Genomic DNA, 10,824 nt, shown 5'->3' on the forward strand with positions numbered 1-10,824 from the left:
TTTCACAGTTTCATTACATTGTGGTCAGAGAAGATGCTTGATATGATTTCAATCTTCTTAAATTTATTGAGACTCATTTTGTGTCCTAACATGTGGTCTATCCTAGAGAATGTACCATGAGCACTTGAAAAGAATGTATATTCTGCTGCTTTAGAATGAAAAGTTCTGAAGATATGTATTAAATCCAGTTGATCTAGTGTGTCCTTTTAGGCTGCTGTTTCTTTGTTGATTTTCTTTTTTGAGGATTTATCCATTGATGTTATTAGGGTATTAAAATCTTCTACTATTATAGTATTACTGTTGATCTTGCCCTTTATGTCCATCAAAATCTGCTTTATATATTTAGGTGCTCCTATATTAGGTGCATAGATATATTTAATGATTATATTTTCCTGTTGGATTGCTCCCTTATCATTATGTAGTGACCTTCTTTATCCCTTATTTAGCCTTTGTTTTAAAGTCTATTTTTTCAGATATGAGTGTAGCTACCCTAGTTTTTTTTTCATTTCCATTTGTATGAAATATTTTTTTCCATCCCTTCACTTTTCATCTATTTGTATTTTTTGTTCTGAGGTGGGTTTCTTGTAGACAGCATATGTACTGGTCCTTTTTTCTTATCCATGTCTTTTGATTGGAGCATTTAACCATTTACATTTAAGTTTATTATTGATATGTAGTTATTTATTGCCATTTTATTCTTTAAATTGACAATTCGCTCTTTCTACATTTTTTATTTTCGCCTTTGTTCTATTTTCAGCAGTCCTCTTAACATTTCCTGCAGCATTGGTTTTGTTGTAATGAATTCCTTAAGTTTTTTTTTTTTTTTGTCTGAGTAGCTTTTTATTACTCCTTCAATTTTAAATGATATTCTTGCTGGATAAAGAAGTCTTGGTTGTAAGCTCTTGTTTTGCATTACTTTGAATATTTCTTACCATTTCCTTCTGGCCTCAAGTGTTTCTGTTGAAAAGTCGGAAATCATTCTTATGGGGGCTCCTTTGTAAGTGATTGACTGCTTTTCTCTTTCAGCTTTTAGTATTCTTTCTTTATCTCTTAACTTTGGTATTTTAATTATGATGTATCTTGGTGTAGGTCTCTTTATCTTCCTCTTTAATGGGACTGTCTGTGCTTCTTGAACTTGTGTTACTTTTTCCTTTATCAATTTAAGGAAGTTTTTGGCTATGATTTCTTCAAATAAGTTCTCTCTTGTTCTTTCTCTTCTCCTTCAGGAACCCCTATGATGTGAATCTTATTTTTCTTCTTGTTTTCACAGAGCTCTCTTAGAGTTTCCTCAGACTTTTTGATCCTCTTTTCTTTTTGCTGCTCTGTTTCTGTGTTTTCATTTATCTTGTCCTCTAAGTCACTGATTCAGTCCTCAGCTTCATCCAGCCTGCTGTTTATTCTTTCTAGTGTAGTATTTATTTCTGATATTGTAATTGTCATTTCTGACTGATTCTTTTTTATGATTTCAATGTTCTTTTTGATGCTTGCAATTTTTTTATTTAGGTGCTCATTATGTCCATCCATTGTAGCTCTAAGATCCTTAAGTATCCTAATAATCATTATTTTAAACTCTGAATCCAGTACTTTGGTTACTTCCATCTCATTCAGTTCTTTTTCTGGGGATTTCTCTTGTTGGTTTATTTGAATTGCATTTCTCTGTGTTCCCATTTTTTCTGTGTGCTAATTGCAGGCTTGCTGGGTTAGGACAGCTGAGGTTGGTACGGAGAATGCAGCCTCTGCTCCAGGGTTTAATCCCTCAGCCTCTGCTGGTTGCTCAGATTTTAATTCTCTAACAAGAAGAGCTGCATAAAAGTTTTATTTTCCCTGCTGTTTTTTTTGCTGAGCCCAGCAGGGAACTTCTGTCATTAGGATGGGGTAGTATGCATATCTTGCTCTTTGGCCCCAGTTGAAACTCTATCCAGGCCTTTTTTTTCCTGTATGGTAAGTCCATAGGAATGTGGTGGGTGTGACCTCAGAAAACCAGAAAGTGTGATCTGCCCAGTTACTTTCTGGGGGCGGGGCACATTCTCTGTCCCAGAAGGGGAAGTGTAGCTCAGGTCTCCCAGAAACCTGAGTCACTGCCCCTCTCCTTTACTTCCTCCTTTCTGAATGGCCTTTCATGCTGATAATAGCTGGAGAGCTTTCTGGAGTTGGATCAATTGGCATTACGCTAGGCTTGTGCTGCAAGAAGGGAGTGCTCCTTCCCCTGCATATGGCCACCTCAGTATTGGAGAATGAATCAGTACAGGCATTCTTCTCCCCATCACCGTTTGTGTCCCTTGGCCACTCTCCTCATGCAAGACCACTCCTCTCAGCCCTATTCAACCCCTGAGCCCCAGGCAAGTGGCTGTGAGTGAGATTCTCTGCACTGGGCCTTTAAGACTGCATCCACTTTTATGCTAGTCATTTCCTACAGACAGAAATTATGCTCTTCCCCCCACTCAATGATGTCAGGCTATCTCCTCCAGCCCTGGATCTCTAGGATGGGGCTCTTGTCCTGGGGCTGAGGACCACCGCCTCCCAGGGTCTCTCTCCTTGCAGTAAGAGTTCCTCTTGACCCTCAGCCATCCCTCACTCCTGGGAGCGAGGAAGCCCCCAACTAATCCCTTCACTTCCTACCAGTCTCGGTATGGTTTCTTTTGTGCTCCTTGGTTTTTGAGTCCTGTTTTTTCAGTGCAAAGTTTGTTTTTCATGATAATTGTCCTTAAATTAATTTGTAATTCATTTTGGCCCTGGAAGGTGGAAGTTTGTATGTGTGCTGACTCCACTGCCATCTTGGAATCTCAACATTCACAAATTCTTATTTCTATTACTTTGTAAAGCATATTTCTGAATGAGCAATAATAAGTACAATAAAAAAATACACAAATGCCTCCTTATTGATATTAAGGTAAAATATTTTGTGGATGAATTCCTTTTCCCAATGAGAGGTACAAATTAGGTATATAGTTAAGATTTCTTAGTTATATTTATAACTATATTTAGGTAATACTACTTAAAGCACTGCTTTGTAATATAGTCCCTGGGACCAATAAAAGATTACATACAAGTCAGAATTCCATAAATAAGCTTTTATTGTATTAAAAAACAGACATATTTTAATTTAAACACTTGGAAAATATAATCTCTATCAATTTCCTATGCTTTGGGGTCTCAGTTTGTGATCAGCTGTCACAGTTTAAATCTCCCGCTATTTTTGTAATGAATGATTGCCAAACCCCTGAGAAAAATTATTTTTGAAAAAAGTCATCCATCATAAATATATTAGTATTTCATTTGTGAAGCTACTCTTTGATAAAAATATAGAAAATCCAAAGTAAAGCCAATTTCCATTGGCTCTATGATCAAGCTGTTAATGGATAGACACTAATGAGAGGTTAGTTTCTTCTCTTGAGTCTCTCCTTATTGTCTTAGTCCCAGTTTCTTCTCTTGTTTACATGTTCTTTTTATTTTTCTTCTTCAACTCTCTTTACTCCAAGGCTAATGGTATTTTATTTTCCAACTTGTATTGAAACATTAGTGTATCATTGAGATTTAAGTTGTTAAGAAGGAACCTGAAAGTTCAAATAAAGAGATAATTATTAGCAATAACAAAAATACATTCCTGCTGAATTTTAATACTCTCTCTAAATTCAGCTCTTGCAATTATTATTAGATATAACTGTAGTACATATAGATCCATTCTACATATTAGCCTCTTCTTCTCACTAGACCATTATTGAGTGTATCTAGTGCAATAGTCTTGATATTCATCTAATTAACTCATTGCATTCTGATGCTGGAGAAAACTTCCATTCCATAGACAAGGACATTGAAAAGAAAATTAGTTCTCTGCCTAAGATGATCATAGCTGGTGGTGGGAGAAATAGTCCTGTTGTCTTTAGTAGCCATTGAGTACAAGCCATTGTGCCATGGCCTGAGCTGAGGCCTGTTAGAAACTTGAAGCCACCAGTTCTCAAGTTGGTAGAAACAGTTTGGAGAATGTAAAATTATAGGTTCAATGTATTGAACTGTATTTCAGTACAGAATATTGTTATTTATAATATTAATATTTATTATAATATATAGTATATTCTCTAGGACATATAGAGAACAATCTGAGCATAAATACTACTATGGTTTTGTCATTTATCATAAGGTGTAAATATACAAGTACATATTTATTTATTCTTTGACAAACATTTTATTTTCAATTAAAATTTTTTGACAATAAATTTAAGAATGAAAGAGCATGTTTAATTAAATATTATGAGCTGAATTTCTGAATTTCAAGAAAGTTGATGTTGATTGTGCAATTTGTACATGATACCTGTAAATGTTTACATTCATCATCATGGGTGTTGTGGTAATATTTATGGTCACATAAAAATCAGAAGACACAGATACAACACCAAAATAACATTGGTACCTACTAAAAATATTATAATTTATTTTAAGAGGACAATGCATAAAGGCAATAATTTATCATATGCAGTTGCAGAAGGTACCTCTAGATTGATTGAATTGTAGTTGTACTGTTTTGCTTTGCTTTTCTTGATGCCAATTTTTTTGAGCATGTGTACAACTATTATTATATTTGGTGTCATCAGAGGAATAGCTTCACAATGTTAAAATATGCCGATTTTATTTATATCAAGGTCAGTGGAATAGAAGTCAATAGAATTTGGAAGTAGAAATCAAATAGAAAGTCACGTAATTCTAATAATAATTCATGTTTTTCTTCTGAGACATGCAATCATATAGCTATCTAGAAGTTCACTCTGTTAAAGATGAAACATTTGAAATTATTGTGATTGCTATTTTAAACTGTAAAAAAGTTTAACATTCAAGGTAAATTTATTTGTTTTGTGGTGATAATAGGAGTGCACATTTTGGTGGGCTAAAATATACTGGTAAAAGTAATGTTCTTGGCTCTGGGAAGATGGCAGCGGAGTAGGCGGACACACAGACCCCCAGCTCTCAACACCAAACTGGAATACAAATCAATTTAGGAAAAATCAGCATGAAAAACCAACACTGAACTGCAAGAACAGCTCTCAAAAATCAAGGAGCAAAGAGGAAGCCACAATAATCCTGATAAGGAGTGCCTGAATCTCCTCTGCTTACAGGAACGGAAGGGGGGGGTGTGAGGCTGAGAGCCCAGAGAGGATTTCACAGAGGAAAAAGAGCAGAAACTACTGCTCACAGCCACTTACCTGGCGACCAGGGAGCAAGGTGGGTTGAAAAGACCAGCTTATCTCCCAAGTGGAAAGGTCGTGGAGAGGGACAGACTGTGAGGGGATAAGGTATGCAAGAAACGAAATAAAAAAGCTGACTCGCCCTGGCCGGTTGGCTCAGCGGTAGAGTGTCGGCCTAGCGTGCGGAGGACCCGGGTTTGATTCTCGGCCAGGGCACACAGGAGAAGTGCCCATTTGCTTCTCCACCCCTCCACCGCACTTTCCTCTCTGTCTCTCTCTTCCCCTCCTGCAGCCAAGGCTCCACTGGAGCAAAGATGGCCCGGGCACTGGGGATGGCTCTGTGGCCTCTGCCTCAGGCACTAGAGTGGCTCTGGTCGCAACATGGCGATGCCCAGAATGGGCAGAGCATTGCCCCCTGGTAGGAGGCGCGTCGCCCCATGGTGGGCGTGCCGGGTGGATCCCGGTCGGGCGCATGCAGGAGTCTGTCTGACTGTCTCTCCCTGTTTCCAGCTTCAGAAAAATGAAAAAGAAAAAAAAAAAAAAAAAAAAAAAAGCTGACTCATTCGTGCTGAAGGTGGCCATAGCTGGGGGAGGGACTGAACCTTTCACAAAACAGAGCTGAAGTGCTTCCGGATCAGAGATCTCCGGACATCTATCCAGCTCCAATCAGCGCAACAAGTCACAGCTGAAAACAAGAAGTGGGGAGGAGGGGCAGTAACTCAGGTCTCCATGGAGATCTGAGATACACCTCCCCCTACTGAAGCTGAGAAAAAACCCTGCCCCCAGTGAGATTAGTTGGTGGAAGAGACCTTCAGCGTCTCAGGTTACACCCACAGCATTCCTGGTTACAGTTTCAAGGAAGCCCCCTGCTGAGATCAATTAACAAGACTATCACCTGTTAAGAAAACAAACAAATCAAGACTTCAAAGCTGCCCAAATCCGAAAGTGGATTACAAATAATAGCTGATACCAACCCACGAAGACGTAGAAATAACACAACTGAAAACTTGAGGCAGACAACACCAAGCCTAGACTCAAACAACTCTACAAATAAAACACCATTATGAGAAGACAAAGGAGTGCAACCCAAATGAAACCACAAGAGACACCTTTGAGAGATGAGCTGAGTGATATGGAAATAATCAAACTTCCAGATGCAGAGTTCAAAATAATGATAGTAAGGATGCTCAGGGATCTTAGAACAATGGAGGGGCAGTTTGAAAACCTAAATAAAGAAATAGCAAGTATAAAAAAGGATATTGAAATATTAAAAAAGAATCAGTCAGAGATGACAAATACAATATCAGAAATGAAGACCACAATGGAAGGAATTAAAAACAGGATGGATACAGCTGAGGATCGAATAAGCGAGTTGGAGGACAACTGGAATGAAAACATGAAAGCAGAGAAGAAAAGAGAAAAGAGACTCAAAAAGTCAGAGGAAACACTTAGAGAGCTCTGTGACAACATGAAGAGAAATAACATCCGCATCATAGGGGTTCCTGAAGAAGAAGAAAAAGAACAAGGGATAGAGACTTTGTTCAATCATATCATAACTGAAAACTTCCCTAAATTAATGCAAGAGAAACTCTCACAAGTCCAAGAAGCACAGAGAACTCCATTAAAGAGAAACCCAAAGAAACCTACACCAAGACACATCATAATTAATATACCAAAGCTAAGAGATAAAGAGAAAATATTAAAAGCTGCAAGAGAAAAAAAAGTTATCACCTACAAAGGAGCCCCCATAAGGATGACATCTGACTTCTCAACAGAAACACTTGAGGCCAGAAGGGAATGGCAAGAAATATTCAAAGTAATGCAGAACAAGAACCTACAACCAAGACTACTTTATCCAGCAAGGCTATCATTTAAAATCGAAGGAGAAATAAAAAGCTTCCCAGACAAAAAACAACTCAAGGAATTCATTACAACCAAACCAACGCTGCAAGAAATGTTAAGGGGCCTGTTGTAAACAGATCAAAGTTGGAAAAGAATATAGCAAAAAAAAGAATACACCTTTAAAGAAGAAAATGGCAATAAACAACTACATATCAATAATAACCTTAAATGTAAATGGATTAAATGATCCAATCAAAAGACATAGGGTAGCTGCGTGGATAAGAAAACAGGACCCATACATATGTTGTCTACAAGAGACACACCTTAGAACAAAAGACACACATAGATTGAAGGTAAAAGGATGGAAAAAAACATTTCATGCAAACGGATATGAAAAAAAAGCTGGGGTAGCAATACTTATATCAGACAAATTGGACTTTAAAACAAAGGATATAGTAAGAGATAAAGAAGGCCACTACATAATGATAAAGGGAGTAATCCAACAGGAAGATATAACTATTATAAATATCTATGCACCTAATATAGGAGCACCCAAATATATAAAGCAGACTTTGATGGATTTAAAGGGCGAGATCAACAGCAATACTATAATAGTAGGGGATTTCAATACCCCACTAACATCACTAGATAGATCCTCAAGAAAGAAAATTAACAAAGAAACAGCAGACTTATTGGAAACACTAGATCAACTCGATTTAATAGATATCTTCAGATCCTTTCACCCTAAAGCAGCAGAATATACATTCTTTTCAAGTGCTCATGGTACATTCTCTAGGATAGACCACATGTTAGGGCACAAAAGTGCTCTCAACAAATTTAAGAAGACTGAAATCATATCAAGCACTTTCTCCGATCACAACGGCATGAAACTAGAAATGAATCACAGCAGAAAAGCTCAAAAATTCTCAAACACATGGAAACTAAATAGCAGGGTGTTAAATAATGAATGGATTAAGAATGAGATCAAAGAAGAAATAAAAAAATTCCTAGAAACGAACGACAATGAGCATACAACAACTCAAAATTTATGGGACACAGTGAAAGCAGTGCTGAGAGGGAAATTCATAGCACTACAGGCACACTTTCAGAAGCTAGAAAAAGCTCAAATAAACAACTTAACCCTGCATCTAAAAGAATTAGAAAAAGAACAGCAAGTAAAGCCCAAATGTAGTAGAAGGAAGGAAATAATAAAGGTCAGAGCAGAAATAAATGACACAGAGGCTAAAGAAACAATACAGAGGATCAATGAAAGTAGGAGCTGGTTCTTTGAAAAGGTAAACAAGATTGATGAACCTTTAAGTAGACTCACCAAGAAAAAGAGAGAGAGGACTCAAATAAATAAAATTAGAAATGAGAGAGGAGAAATAACAACTGACACAACAGAAATACAAAATATTGTAAGAAAGTACTATGAAGAACTGTATGCCAAAAAACTAGACAACCTAGATGAAATGGACAAATTTCTTGAAACATACAATCTTCCAAAAATCAATCTGGAAGAATCAGAAAACCTAAACAGACCAATTACACCAAATGAGATCGAAACAGTTATCAAAAAACTCCCAACAAAGAAAAGTCCAGGGCCCGATGGCTTCACAACGGAATTCTACCAAATATTCAAAGAAGAACTAACTCCTATCCTTCTCAAACTATTTCAAAAAATTCAAGAGGAAGGAAGACTTCCAAGCTCCTTTTATGAGGCGAGCATAATTCTGATTCCAAAACCAGGCAAAGACAACACAAAGAAAGAAAATTATAGGCCAATATCTCTGATGAATATAGATGCTAAAATCCTCAACAAAATATTAGCAAACCGGATCCAACAATATATGGAAAAAATCATACACCATGATCAAGTGGGATTTATACTGGGGAGGCAAGGCTGGTACAATATTTGTAAATCAATCAATGTGATTTATCACATAAACAAAAAGAAGGAGAAAAACCATATGATAATTTCAATAGATGCAGAAAAAGCATTTGATAAAATCCAGCACCCATTCATGATCAAAACTCTCAGCAAAGTGGGAATACAGGGAACATACCTCAACATGATAAAAGCCATCTATGAGAAACCCACAGCCAACATCATACTCAATGGGAAAAAATTAAAAGCAATACCCTTAAGATCAGGAACAAGGCAGGGGTGCCCCCTATCACCACTCTTATTTAACATAGTCCTGGAAGTCCTAGCCACAGCAATCAGACAAGAAGAAGAAATAAAAGGCATTCAAGTTGGAAAAGAAGAAGTAAAACTATCATTATTTGCAGATGATATGATATTGTATATAGAAAACCCTAAAGTCTCAGTCAAAAAACTACTGGACCTGATAAATAAATTCAGCAAAGTGGCAGGATATAAAATCAATACTCAGAAATCAGAGGCATTTTTATACACCAACAATGAACAGTCAGAAAAAGAAATTAAGGAAACAATCCCCTTCATAATTACAACCAAAAAAATAAAGTACCTAGGAGTAAACTTAACCAAGGAGACTAAAGACTTGTACTTGGAAAATTACAAAGCATTGATAAAAGAAATCAAGGAAGATACAAACAAGTGGAAGCATATACCGTGCTCATGGTTAGGAAGAATAAACATCATTAAAATGTCTATATTACCCAAAGCAATTATAAATTCAATGCAATACCAATTAAAATACCAATGACATACTTCAAAGATATAGAACACATATTCCAAAAATTTATATGGAACCAAAAGAGGACATGAATAGCCTCAGCAATCTTAAAAAAGAAGAATAAAGTGGGAGGTATCACTTCCTGATATCAAGTTATACTACAAGGCCGTTGTACTCAGAACAGCCTGGTACTGGCATAAGAACAGGCATATAGATCAATGGAACAGAACAGAGAACCCAGAAATAAACCCACAGTTCTATGGACAACTGATATTTGACAAAGGAGGTAAGGAAATACAATGGAGTAAAGACAGCCTCTTTAACAAATGGTGTTGGGAAAATTGGACAGTTACCTGCAAAAAAATGAAACTAGATCACCAGCTTACACCACTCACAAAAATAAACTCAAAATGGATAAAAGACTTAAGTGGAGGCCCTGAAACCATAAGAATCTTAGAAGAAAACATAGGCAGTAAGCTCTCGGGCATCTTTCGGAGCAATATATTTGCTGATTTATCTCCACGGGGAAGTGAAATAAGAGACAGGATAAACAAATGGGACTATATCAAACTAAAAAGCTTTTGCACAGCTAAAGACAACAAGAACAGAATAAAAAGACAAACTACACAATGGGAGAACATATTTGACAATACGTCTGATAAGGGGTTAATAACCAAAATTTATAAAGAACTTGTAAAACTCAACACCAGGAAGACAAACAACCCAATCCAAAAATGGGCAAAAGAGATGAATAGACACTTCTCCAAAGAGGACATACAGATGGCCAATAGGCATATGAAAAAATGCTCAACATCACTAATCATTAGAGAAATACAAATTAAAACCACAATGAGATATCACCTCACACCAGTCAGAATGGCGCTTATCAACAAAACAACACAGAATAAGTGCTGGCGAGGATGTGGAGAAAAGGGAACCCTCCTGCACTGCTGGTGGGAATGCAGACTGGTGCAGCCACTGTGGAAAACAGTATTGAGATTCCTCAAAAATCTGAAAATCGAACTGCCTTTTGACCCAGCTATCCCACTTTTAGGAATATACCCCAAGGACACCATAGAACGGCTCGAAAAGGAGAAATGCACCTGCATGTTTGTGGCAGCATTGTTCACAATAGCGAAGATCTG

The sequence above is a fragment of the Saccopteryx bilineata genome, chromosome 1 (assembly GCF_036850765.1).
Source record: "Saccopteryx bilineata isolate mSacBil1 chromosome 1, mSacBil1_pri_phased_curated, whole genome shotgun sequence".
Classification (NCBI taxonomy): domain Eukaryota; kingdom Metazoa; phylum Chordata; class Mammalia; order Chiroptera; family Emballonuridae; genus Saccopteryx; species Saccopteryx bilineata.